Below are 11,867 nucleotides of genomic sequence, written 5' to 3' on the forward strand. Positions count from 1 at the left end.
AGATTAAGAATGTTTCCCAACTCTACTTGAGATACAGAGCAGTAATAAACTAAATATGATGAACACTAAGCACTGTATCTGAGTAGCATTTAAGCAATTCGAACCTACACGAGCTCCTATCATTGTCAGGCAAACCATACTAGTTCAATTATTACAAGCAACAAAACCACAATATTCAAAGAAGGCAACACATAACGAGAACTTGAAAAATAGATGTAACAAACACGTGCCATTTATTACCATTGCAAAGTTCAAAAAGATTTCTCGTAGAGTAATTTACATACTATTATAAGCCTAGGTAATGTTTGGTTTAAAGACAATCAGCTCTCAACAATCCTGGCTCATATAGTTGATACATACTCAAAATAAGTCTATAAAGCAATTCAAAGCTCGAATTGGTATAAGAGATAAACCTGTTGTTAGACAGCTGAACTCGCGCTCTGAGCTGCTCTTCTAATATACAGGATGTCTACATTACAGATGCCCACATTCAGCCAATCAATTGATCAAACCCAAGAAAGCTTAGTGTTGAGACCATTGAATGCTCTTAATATCAATCCCTTGCTGATACATTTCATAAAGAGGGCTCATCTCCCTCAACTTTTGAACCTGTCTCACAGTCAACTCGACCGCCTTATCAACCTCTTCCTCCGTGGTAAACCTCCCAATCCCGAACCTAATCGAGGTATGAGCCATCTCCTCATCCACCCCAAGCGCCCTCAACACATAACTAGGCTCCAAACTAGCACTAGTACAAGCACTCCCACTCGAAACCGCCACCTCCTTCAACCCCATCAACAAGCTCTCCCCTTCAACAAACCTAAACGACAAGTTCAAATTCCCCGGGTACCGCCTCTCAGCACTACCATTCACAACCACAGCATCCACCTTATCTCTAATCCCCTTCAACAACCTCTCCTGCAACACTTTCGCCCTCTTCCCATCATACTCCATCTCCCTCAACGCCACATCACAAGCAGCCCCGAAACCGACAACCAACGGAGTCGGCACAGTCCCACTCCTAATCCCCCTCTCCTGCCCACCCCCATTCATCTGCGGCTCAACCCGAACCCGAGGCCTCCTCCGAATATACAATGCCCCAACCCCTTTAGGCCCATAAATCTTATGCCCACTCAAACTCATCAAACTCACATTCATTTTCTCCACATCAATCGGCACCTTCCCCAACGCCTGCGCCGCATCCGTATGAAACGCAACATTAAACTCCTTACAAATCTTCCCAATCTCATCAACAGGTTGAATCACTCCAATCTCATTATTCACCATCATGATCGAAACCAACCCAGTATCGGGCCGAATCGCATCCCTCAGCTTACCCAAATCAATAAGCCCATCTTTCTCAACAGGAAGATAAGTAACCTCATACCCCTCTTGCTGGAGATGACGGCACGAATCCAACACACACTTGTGCTCCGTCTGAGTAGTGATGACGTGGCGCTTGGTTGTCCGGTGAAAGTGCATAAGCCCTTTAACGGATATATTGTTGGACTCGGTTGCGCCGGAGGTGAAGATGATTTCCTTGGGTGACGCGTTGATTAGACGCGCGACTTGGGAGCGTGCAGTTTCAACGGCAGCTTCGGATTCCCACCCGTAGAGGTGGGTCCGACTATGGGGGTTGCCGTATTGGGAGATGTAGAAGGGGAGCATGGCGTCGAGGACACGTGGGTCAACCGGAGAGGTTGCTTGCATGTCAAGGTAGAGTGGGCGGCCGGAGATTTTGACCCCTTTCATGGAGATGGGTGAGTCTTCCGACGGTGTATCGACGGTGGCGGCGGCGGCGGCGGTGGAGAAGGGGCGGATTAGGGTTTGAGAGATGGGTTGGAGGTTGCGGAGTTTGGAGATTAGATGCTTCGAGAAAGTCATTCTGTGAAATGAAAAGGAGAAATCTCAAAATAAAATTGAAAAACAGGAATTCAAAATCAATTGAATCTCAAACAAATGAAGAACAGAAATCCAGGAAATTGGATTGTAGAGTACCTGGGCGAGAAATGGGGATTGCAAAGAGAAGAGAGAGAAAGTAAAATTAGGGTTTTGAAATTGGGTTAATTGGGAAGTAATTGAGATAAAATGATAAAATGGAATTTCCTTTGATTAATGGAAGAATAATAGTAGGGTTGAGAAAATGGAGAGAATTAGAGAAATGAGGATGAGAGGGGTTTAAGGGAGGGATTTGGAAGGAAACACCGACTGTTGGGGAGATGTGGTGAGAGGAAGGAAATGTGACCACGAGTTTGATGAGGATGCCACCCAACCCTACAAATCAAACATTTTTTACTTTAATCACCTAAATGTAAGTCAATTAGTGGTTTGTAGAGGCGGATGTACAATAAGCATGGTGCATATTGTACATCCGCTCCCAAAAAAAGCACAAAAAGAACATTGTATATAGATGTAAAAAACATTTAGCTAAATAAAAAGAACATTTTTTTTTTTGGCAAATAAAGATTTTTTTACCAAAAAGGTGAAAAATTACAACTTACAAAGGCTAAGCTGTAAACCCAAAACCTATGTGCCACCTTCTAGGAAGGGTTCACTAGAGGAATCAGTAACTGACCTTATCTCCTCTCCTAGCCACCTTCTAAGAAGAACATTTTAGTTAAGGTGAAAAGAACATATTATAGAATTGTAAAAATTAAAGAAATGAACATAACACTATCTTATAAAGAACGTCATCTTCAACCTTTGTCACATTATTCTCAAATTCAACATCTATATTCAGATTCATCAAATTTTAAAAAGAAAATAAACAATGAATTTTATGATTACAAAATATTCTAATTCAAATCTAAAGTAACACAATTAAAGAAAAATAAATACAAAATTTCATTCAAAATTACCTTCAATCTTTGATTAACAAATCCACATATTCACCTTCAATTCATTAAAAATCACTCCATTAACAAACAATGATTAAAAACACCACGAAACTCAATCTAAATGCTCAGCCATAGTCTTCTATTAGAAGAATTTCTTTTTCTCTATAAATTTTCTATTTCTCTCTCTAAAATTTTTATTCCTCTCTAAAAAATTCAAACAAATGATAATTACCAAAACTCTTCATCTATGGGTTAAATAATTCATTTAAAGATTGAAAAGCTAGATGTTCTTTAAAAAATACTATTATGTTTTTTTTATTATTATTATTATTGAATAAAAATAATATTCATTACATTATATTATCATGCTCTTTATTAATATTACGGATGTTCTTTAAATATATACAAAGAACATAAAGCTGGATGTTTTTTTTAACAAAATAGTTATATGTTCTTTACAAAACAATTATATGTTTATTACAAAACAATCATATTTGATGTTCTTTATAAAATAACTATATATTATTTACAAAACAACTATATGTTCTTTACTGAACAATTATATATTCATTCCGCCTTTTTTTTTTTTAAAGAAAATCAGATGCACAGAGCATGGTGCATTCGCCTCCATGATAAAAAATTTCAAATGTACTCCGTAGAACAAAAGAACTTTTTTATGGAAAAATATATTTCCAATCTTACCCTTTTAATTAACTATACTCTTTGAAGAGTTTCGACTCAAAAATTATTCTAATCATCATTAAGTATGCATTTTCATTTTTTTTACAACTACTTTCATCCTTCTTTAATACAGTGTTAAACTGTTAATATTGATTTATGATATTGATGGAAGATTTTCTCTAAAAGATTAACAGAAGGTAAAAAAATTGCATTATGAACATATTTTTAAGAAACTAGGGCAGCCAACACGCGCGTTGCGCGCGGGGTGGCTAGCCGTTTCGAGTTAGTTTATTTCAACTTGTGTTTAGGAATGACAATATCCATTTATCACATGTGTACATAATTATCACAAGTGTAGCTAAAATCTGGCAGTGTTTGGGTGGATTTAGAAACAACGAGTACTTTAGTTGTGGACGATTATTATTGTTTTTCATTAATGGGAATAATTATTGTAAATTATTTTTAAGTAGTATTTTAAGCTTCCTATGACATATTGATAACATAAGATGTTGTGTAATAAATTAAATATGGCCTCCATTGAGCATATGAAAAGCTTTTTCACATTTATCAATTATCATCTTTATTGTCGGTCAATTATTACTTTTGATTATATGACAACATAGAGAAAATGTTGTGAGTGATATAGATCAGAATTGTAGCCTTGTGAACATTAGGCTAACATTTTCAGCGACATTCCAGGCAACTCTGACTTCATCCAACTCTTATTCATGTATGCTTTCATTCACATATAAAATCTCAAGCCATCCCTTCCAGGATAATACTTATGAGGATTCAAAAACTTAGCAACTTGAGGCCGCATTATAGTTACATAGAACTTAATTATCTACTACATTTTTTTTTTATCTATTCAGAATTAACTAATATTTATATCTCTAATCTTTCTTATCCTTAGATTGTCTCCTACTCTCCTCAATTTAAAGTCATTTCCTCTCAAAACTAAAATTGCTATAGCAAGAGGTAGCATAATTCTTGAGAACTTGTTGAGTGATAGCTTGAGAATATCTTTGGGGAACAATCCTTGCTTAACCGCTATAGTAGTGCCAACATTTTTGCGGATTTGACCAATTTAATATTGACCAAAGTAGCAAACAATTAACAAACTATCAAAATTGAAAATATAACAAAGGAATCAAGCCGAAAGCCACACTCACTCACACATAAAGTATTTTAAAGAAAATTTCGCCGAACAAAGAATCAAGAATCAAGTCCTCATAATTTTTTATTTATATGCATTAGGTTGGTCTACGTTTCAAACACAAATGAAATCTCTCTTAGCATAGTATTGTGATATGTAGTATATTATAGCATATAAATTCACACAGAAATAAAATTAATACCTAGAAGGATTCTACTTAAAATTTTCAAATGTACTCTGTATTATTAAAGCAGCCCATAGGACATCCACCCACCAAGTCTAGTCCAACCATAAACCAAAAACTTGTTAATGTCCAATGAACCCCAAAAATTAAGTCAATACATGAGGATTATACAATTGCAAATGAGCTCTAACAAAACCACTTAATTTTGGTAATACCTACTATAGTTTGTAATTAATAGCAACTGGAAACTTGTTGATAATAACCTCAATCTTTACACAAAAAATGTGAATGCTCACTATGATTCGTACTACAATAGTAGGGGTAAAACTTAAAATTATTAAATAGCATAATAATATTATAAAGATATGACCAATTGGAAACTTATTAAACAAATGAGTAATAATTGAAGACTCTAACTTCTAACGTAGGTAGGATATATATGGAGGTTTGAGTAACTAAAGACCAATTTGCATCTGCTATGGATGGAAGACCCTCCGTTATTTTAGGTGTTATAGCTAGGTCTTCTTAAATAAACCGGACCTCTAACATAATTGTGACGCCGCTTCATTTTTAACTGCCGTGGTAAATTGAAAAAGCTCAAGAGTATCCCGTACTTCAATGCCTCAATGGAGATGGAGATGGAGATGAGAGAAAAAGTTTAAAAAAATGCTCAAGAGTAACCATACTTCAATGGAGAAGATGAACAGAGATGGAGAAGAAAGAAAGCTCTAACTAATTAACGAGTAAGGAAATGTAACGTGTGGCAGGAAAAAGTGTAGGAAGGATTAGAAAGAATTAACGATAAGGGTAAAAAGGTAAATAAATATTTTGAAGGGCATAATAGTTCGTTCACTATTCATAAGAGTCATTTTCTACTTTTTATAAAGTAGGGATTTCTGGGCCTCTAAGCTAACTATTGGATGAAAATTCCAGGGCTCTAAGGTGCCTATCAGATTAAATTTTCGGGGCTCTAAGGTTCCTACCGGATGAAATTTCCGAGGCTCTAAGCCACCTACCAGATGATATTTCGGGACTTTAAGCTACCTACCAGAAGAAATTGAACGACTTATAGACGAAATTGACCACTTAGGCCATGGTCAATTTTGATCGCTAACAGTCGTTTATGGTGGGTTTGAAACATGGCTAGCAGTTTTTGGTGCCTGTTGGGGAGGGGCTGTCGGTTTTGGGATGGGAGAAAGGGAGGGGGCGGAGTTTCCAGTGGCTGGGGCTAGGAACGTGGGTGTCGGAGGGGGGCAGTGGTGGCGACTGCTAGCCGGCGATAAGGGTAGGGTGGAGGGGTTAGTTTTAGGGATTTTTTTATTTTTCTTTTTTTAAACCAATAATATGGCGACACGTGGCATAATGGACTAGACTTAACTAAATTTCGGACGGAAACTATTAAGTAGAGGTAAAATCTATTTTTTTTTTTAAAAAAAAAAAATCAGTGGTGTTAAAATAATTTATTTTGTTAATAGTGTTAAAAATCACTTTGATGTTTTTTTTGGTGTTAAAACTCAAATTTTCTTAAACATAATTTTTAAATATACGAACATTGCAAAGTTCTCCGGCAAGAAATCAAATCTAAGTGATAAACAATTAAGTAGCATACAGTATTTAAAAAAGATAACTTCTCACTTTGCAAATTGCGGACTTTTAAGCATTTTTCGAGATGAGACATGAAAAAGATAGAGAAAATAAACCTATGGACCCACATAATATGAGATGAATAGAAAGAGTTTATTAACTAAAAAGAAAAGTAATACAACCAATTTAAAATGTTTATGTTATGATGAAATAGATGCAACTAAAAAAAAACCATCACAAGAAAAATCCCATTCGTCTCTCACAATAGCAATAGGGACATGCTGAAACTTGTGGCAATCAAGACCATTTGGACGTTGACATCTTTTTCTCAACCCTGGACATCCTCCGATAGTGAGTTTATTTAGGGAGGTGATCTTGCGAAGGGCTTCTGGTAGATATGTCAATTTGGGACAGTTATACAATGAAAAATCTTCAAGAGAGCACATACAGCTTATCCATTCCGGTATTTCCCTCAGTTCTTCATTACTTGTTAGTTCCAGATAACGGAGGTTCGTCAAATGTTGAAGACCACTCGGAAGACCCACCATTTTAGGAAGTCCATCCAAAACCAAAGAGCGAAGATTAGTTTTGAAGGCTTTCCATGGCATCATCTTTCTGCCATCTTCATCTCCCTCTCCACTTGGCGTTTGTAGTTCATTTACTGATAATAGATCAAGCTCTGAACAACTCCTAAATGGCAAATTTTCCAATACAGTTAGATGTTCTAGGCCTTGAGATATGCTTCTCAAGTTATTACATTCGCAGAAACTCAAACGTCGGAGTGAATAAGACAGAGTTGCAAACGTTTCTATGAGACTTTTAGTGTTCACCAGCTTGTGATCGTTGTGGACAGCTAGCGAAGAAAGCTGGTTCAGACATTGTTTAGGGAGGGGCATAAGTTGGTCTTCCACATTATCGATCCTCAGCTCCTTCAACTTCAAATCAGCCCTTCCCGAACCAGAACAAGATGCGGTTATTATTGCAATCTTCAATACTGAGAGCCTCTCATTGGAGGCTTTTAGATTCAAAACCTCCACTTTTGGACAAAGTGGCAGGAATTTCATTTCTGGACATTTTTCTATAAACAATTTTGAGAGATTACAAAATTGTATGGAATGATCATATTGTTTGCCTGCCCCAACTAATTCAGATGACGATGTATTTACCGAATCATTTGTACTCCCAAGTGCTTCTACTCCGAGTCCTTTCCACCATCCTTTCAGATTTTTCATTTTATACAACCACAGTACTTCAAGAGATGGGAAGAATGGAGTTTTCATCCCTTGCGATTTTGATGATGATGAGGAATTGTCACATACACCATCCTCCATATACTCAACACTATCCATACACATAAGTCTAAGATGCTTCAAGAAACGCAGTTGACTAAATAAAGGGACCTGTTGACAACTACATTCATAGAGTACAATTTCAACCAAATTTGGAAGACTAATACACAAATCACCTTTCCTTGCCCAGCTTGGGAGCTTCTGACCCTTGTAGTTTTCAAAACACAGACTCCTTAAACTAGAATGCGGTTTGAGGCCCTCCAGCACAGCTTCATCATGATTACAATATTTATCTGCTTCTTTTAGAATGTGGAATGTTTCTTGAAAGCTTATTGTCAATTTAATCAGCCCGTTTCTTAGTCAGGTCATCTTCCATTGCTTCTTGTAGCATGTTCATATCAAAATCTCTGCATATCTTTATGCACAGCTCACCTCTCAAGTTATTGAGTTCCTTTAGATCACTCAATTTAGCCGTACTGTTGGGCTTGTTCCATAACTCTGCAGAATGCTCATAATTTACTATAAAAAAAGGAAGCCTATTCAGCAATATAAATCTTGCTAACCCTGATGGCATGTGATTCAAATTGTCACATTTAGCCACATCAAGCCTCCTCAACTTAGCAAGTTTTCTAATATCTTTAGGTAGTGTTCTAAGCTGAGAACAACAATTTAGATTAAGTGTTTCCAAATTCTGAAGGTTTGTGATAGTTTCAGGGAGTTTTTCAATATCTGTTCTTGATAAATTGAGGAATCTCAAGTGAATAAGCTTACCAATTGAACTGGGCAAACTCTTAAGGTCTAGGTGATGTAGATCCAACACCCGCAAGCAACTAAATCTTCTCATTAACTGTCGGCAAACTGATTTGCTTAAGGGAGACCCATCACTTGATTGCTCAGGCAAAAGAAACGTACGCAGCAGCTTCAAATTAAGCATGTTAGTTGGAATTTTCCATAACGAGATCAAACGATAAGCTAAGAACAAGTGGAGGATTTTGTCATCAAAATCACTTTCTGCAAACATTCCAACCTTGCACTTGACTCTAGCCACTTCTTGAGCAAGATCATGCATTAAGTCGTGCATTTTGCAGCTTGTAATAGCCCCTCATTCATTTCTGGTTATATCTTGAAAAAAGCCCCTTTGTAGCAAAGTTTGAAAATAGTTCTCTGCAGCTTCATCTATACTTTGGTTTTCATTGAATTCTGGAATAATGAAACCCTCTGCCATCCAAAGATCTATTAACAATTCTTTGTCCAATTCAGTGTCTTTTGGAAACAAAGAGCAATAAGCGAAACAATTTTTCAATGGCGACCATAGGTGATGGTAGCTGAGCTTAAGAATACTCATAATATCACTTTGGCTCTCAGGTATTTTTGCAAGACTTACATCCTTGATTGACAACCACTTCCTCTCCTCCTTGCCATAAAGCAGACTGCCTATGGTTCTTATGGCCAAAGGGAGTCTCCCACACTTCTCGACAATCTCCTTGCCTACCTCTACTAATCGTGGATTTTGTTGAGATTCTTCATTGTATGCCGTCTTTTTAAATAATTCCCAAGACCTTTCCTCTGATAGACCTTGTAATTCATGAGGAGGAAAAGTGCTCATTATTTCAGCCACCTCACTTGATCGAGTAGTTACCACGATTTTACTTCCCTTTCTACCAACCTTCAAATAAGCTCTTAGCTTGAGCCATTTCTCACGATTATTATTCCACACTGTTAGAAATATATAATTACAGAAAATTAGAAAACTAATTACAATTAATAATAAAAACAAAATAGGACAAGATTAATCTCTGTCCTTAGGATAATATTAGTCCCCACTACGATGCTGATGGGAATTCCTACGCTAATTTACCCCCAGGATTATCCTATTTCTAAGAATGAAAACACAGCATAATTAATAGGCACATGTTAGTCATAATTAATTAACCGTCGCGCGCGTGCCAAAGTGCTAGTCTATGATTAGTAAATATTCTGATAAATATACTACCAATCATCTACTAACAAGCCCATGATCAAGCCCACACAAAAAGGCTTACAAATCATAATACACATAGTACACACTAGTTAATAAACAAGACCAACCTTTCATATTCTTTCCATGTGGGACAATGCTCCCACAAAAACTTACTTGTTGAAGACTAAATACAACACACACATCATCTAGGACAAGAAAGTATTTTTTATCACCCAAAATTCCCCGCAATCGACCTTGTAGCTGTTCCATATCTAACTCCGGTATCTCTGTGTTGGTTGCAGACCTGAGGATCTTCTTAGTGATTTCCTGAATATCAAAGTCCTCTGAAACACAGACCCATAATCTCATCTCAAAGTACTCCTTAACTTGAGGATCGTTATATATAAGTTGAGCTAAAGTGGTCTTCCCCATGCCACCCATTCCCACAATTGGGATGACAGGAAGCATCTCTTCTCTCTGCTCGTGCTCGACGCCAGTGGAAGATGAAGCAAGCAGCACACCTAAGATGAGTTTCTTATCATCATCTCTACCAATAACTTCTTCAACATGAACATAAGAATCTGTCTGAACTCTCATAGTTCTATTCATTACTCTTCCTCCCTCATGAGAGCAGGGTACAAAGTTAAACCGTGTACCATCACTGACTATATCAGCAAGCTTTTCCCGAATCGATTTAATCTTTTTGGAAACACGGAAGGTAAATATCATCTGATTGTAGCGGGATAAGAAATTTTGTACCTCTCGAGTCACTTTGTTTCCACCCAAGAGCTGCTTGCGGGATGCTATAGTGTGGAACTCATCGAACAAGTCATCAGCTTCATAGACAACAGTGGTAAGCCTCTGAAGCTAACCACGAACAACATGGCTATCAGGGAGATTGTCAGCTTGCCTCGCTTCAGCATCCAACAGCACATCCTTAAGGGTGTTGATGGTATCCTTGAGCTTATCGAGCCGAGACTTGAAGCCCCAAGCCGAGGCAATCTCTGCAAGGGCCTCAGATCCCAAACTCTTCAGGACTTCTTGTGCAATGCCAAACAATACTGCTTCAGCCATATTTCTCTCTTTGTAATTGTAAGTAGTTTTCTCTTACCAAATATTTTTGTGAGTGTTTGAAATGCAAGATGTGACTTTGTTAATGATACCACTACTGTTAATGATACACTGGCCAAGTGGGTAATTAAAACAAAATTACTTTATGTAAAGATTGGAGACATCTTTCATTTTACTACTGTATGGGATGATATCTGAGTATGACCGATATCTTGTGAAGGCACGTGACCAGGCTCTAAACAGTTATGAGAGGATGCGGATATGTTCCAGAAAGAAGACATGTCGGCTTGTCGGAATTCAACACGTGGCAGCAGAAGCTCGACACTTGGCACAGAAGGCTCTGCATGGATGAGAGCCACCTGTCAAGGTAGATCATTATAAATAGTAGGTAAGACTTCATTAATGAGGGCATTAATTACACTATCTCTCTCTCTCTCTACTTTCTCTCTCTTACTTATCTTCTTCTCTCTTAAACACCTTCTGACTTTATCATCGGAGTGGTTATCCCCGGACCACCCCGGGGTTAGCTAACTTTTTCTCATTGTGTAGGTTCTCAGCTTGCCGATAGGAGTATCAGGATCTCAGGTCCGAATTCTTGGGGAAATCAGGATCAGACAGAAACAATTTGGCGCTAGAAGGAGGGGACTAGTTGATCACTTCTATCGCCTAAGAACCTCACACAAAACATACATATAACAACGATAACCATGGCCGGAAACAATGGAATACCAGTAGAACAACCCCAGGTGGAAGTAGTAGATGAAACCCATACCCTAGAGGGTAATCAGTTTCACGTGCCGATAACTTCCCCTGCAGGAGGAGGGGAGGCAGAGGATCCTATGGCGGCATTCACTCCAGATGAGTTGGAAACGGCCGCAAGGGTGATGAGTGCAATGAGTAGGAAGAGAAAAGAGGCTGAGGCGGCACGGGCTGAAAGAGAGGCTGCTCAGGCCGATAGAGGAGCATCACACCGTCACCAGGAGGAACAACACAATCAGTTGGAGAACTCGTCGAGGAGACCCTGACATGAGTCGCCGGTAAGATCGCATACAACATCACGACGGGTTGAACAATCCTCAAGTCACGTTGTGAGTACCAGAACTCA

At 37.9% G+C, this 11,867-nt stretch overlaps 2 pseudogenes across 1 annotated transcript; both read right to left on the minus strand.

Annotated features, from left to right (window-relative positions):
- Positions 1–210: 210 nt before the first annotated feature.
- LOC145562218 (cysteine desulfurase, mitochondrial pseudogene) lies at positions 211–2,286 on the minus strand (annotated as a pseudogene). Its single transcript, XR_014094297.1, has 2 exons — positions 1,999–2,286; positions 211–1,885 (listed from the first exon to the last, which is right to left on the minus strand). The product of XR_014094297.1 is annotated as a cysteine desulfurase, mitochondrial pseudogene (transcript).
- Positions 2,287–6,642: 4,356 nt separating this feature from the next.
- LOC145564780 (disease resistance protein RGA2-like) lies at positions 6,643–10,765 on the minus strand (annotated as a pseudogene).
- Positions 10,766–11,867: the final 1,102 nt, after the last annotated feature.

Source organism: Chenopodium album, chromosome 10, assembly GCF_948465745.1.
Source record: "Chenopodium album chromosome 10, dcCheAlbu1.1, whole genome shotgun sequence".
Lineage (NCBI taxonomy): Eukaryota > Viridiplantae > Streptophyta > Magnoliopsida > Caryophyllales > Amaranthaceae > Chenopodium > Chenopodium album.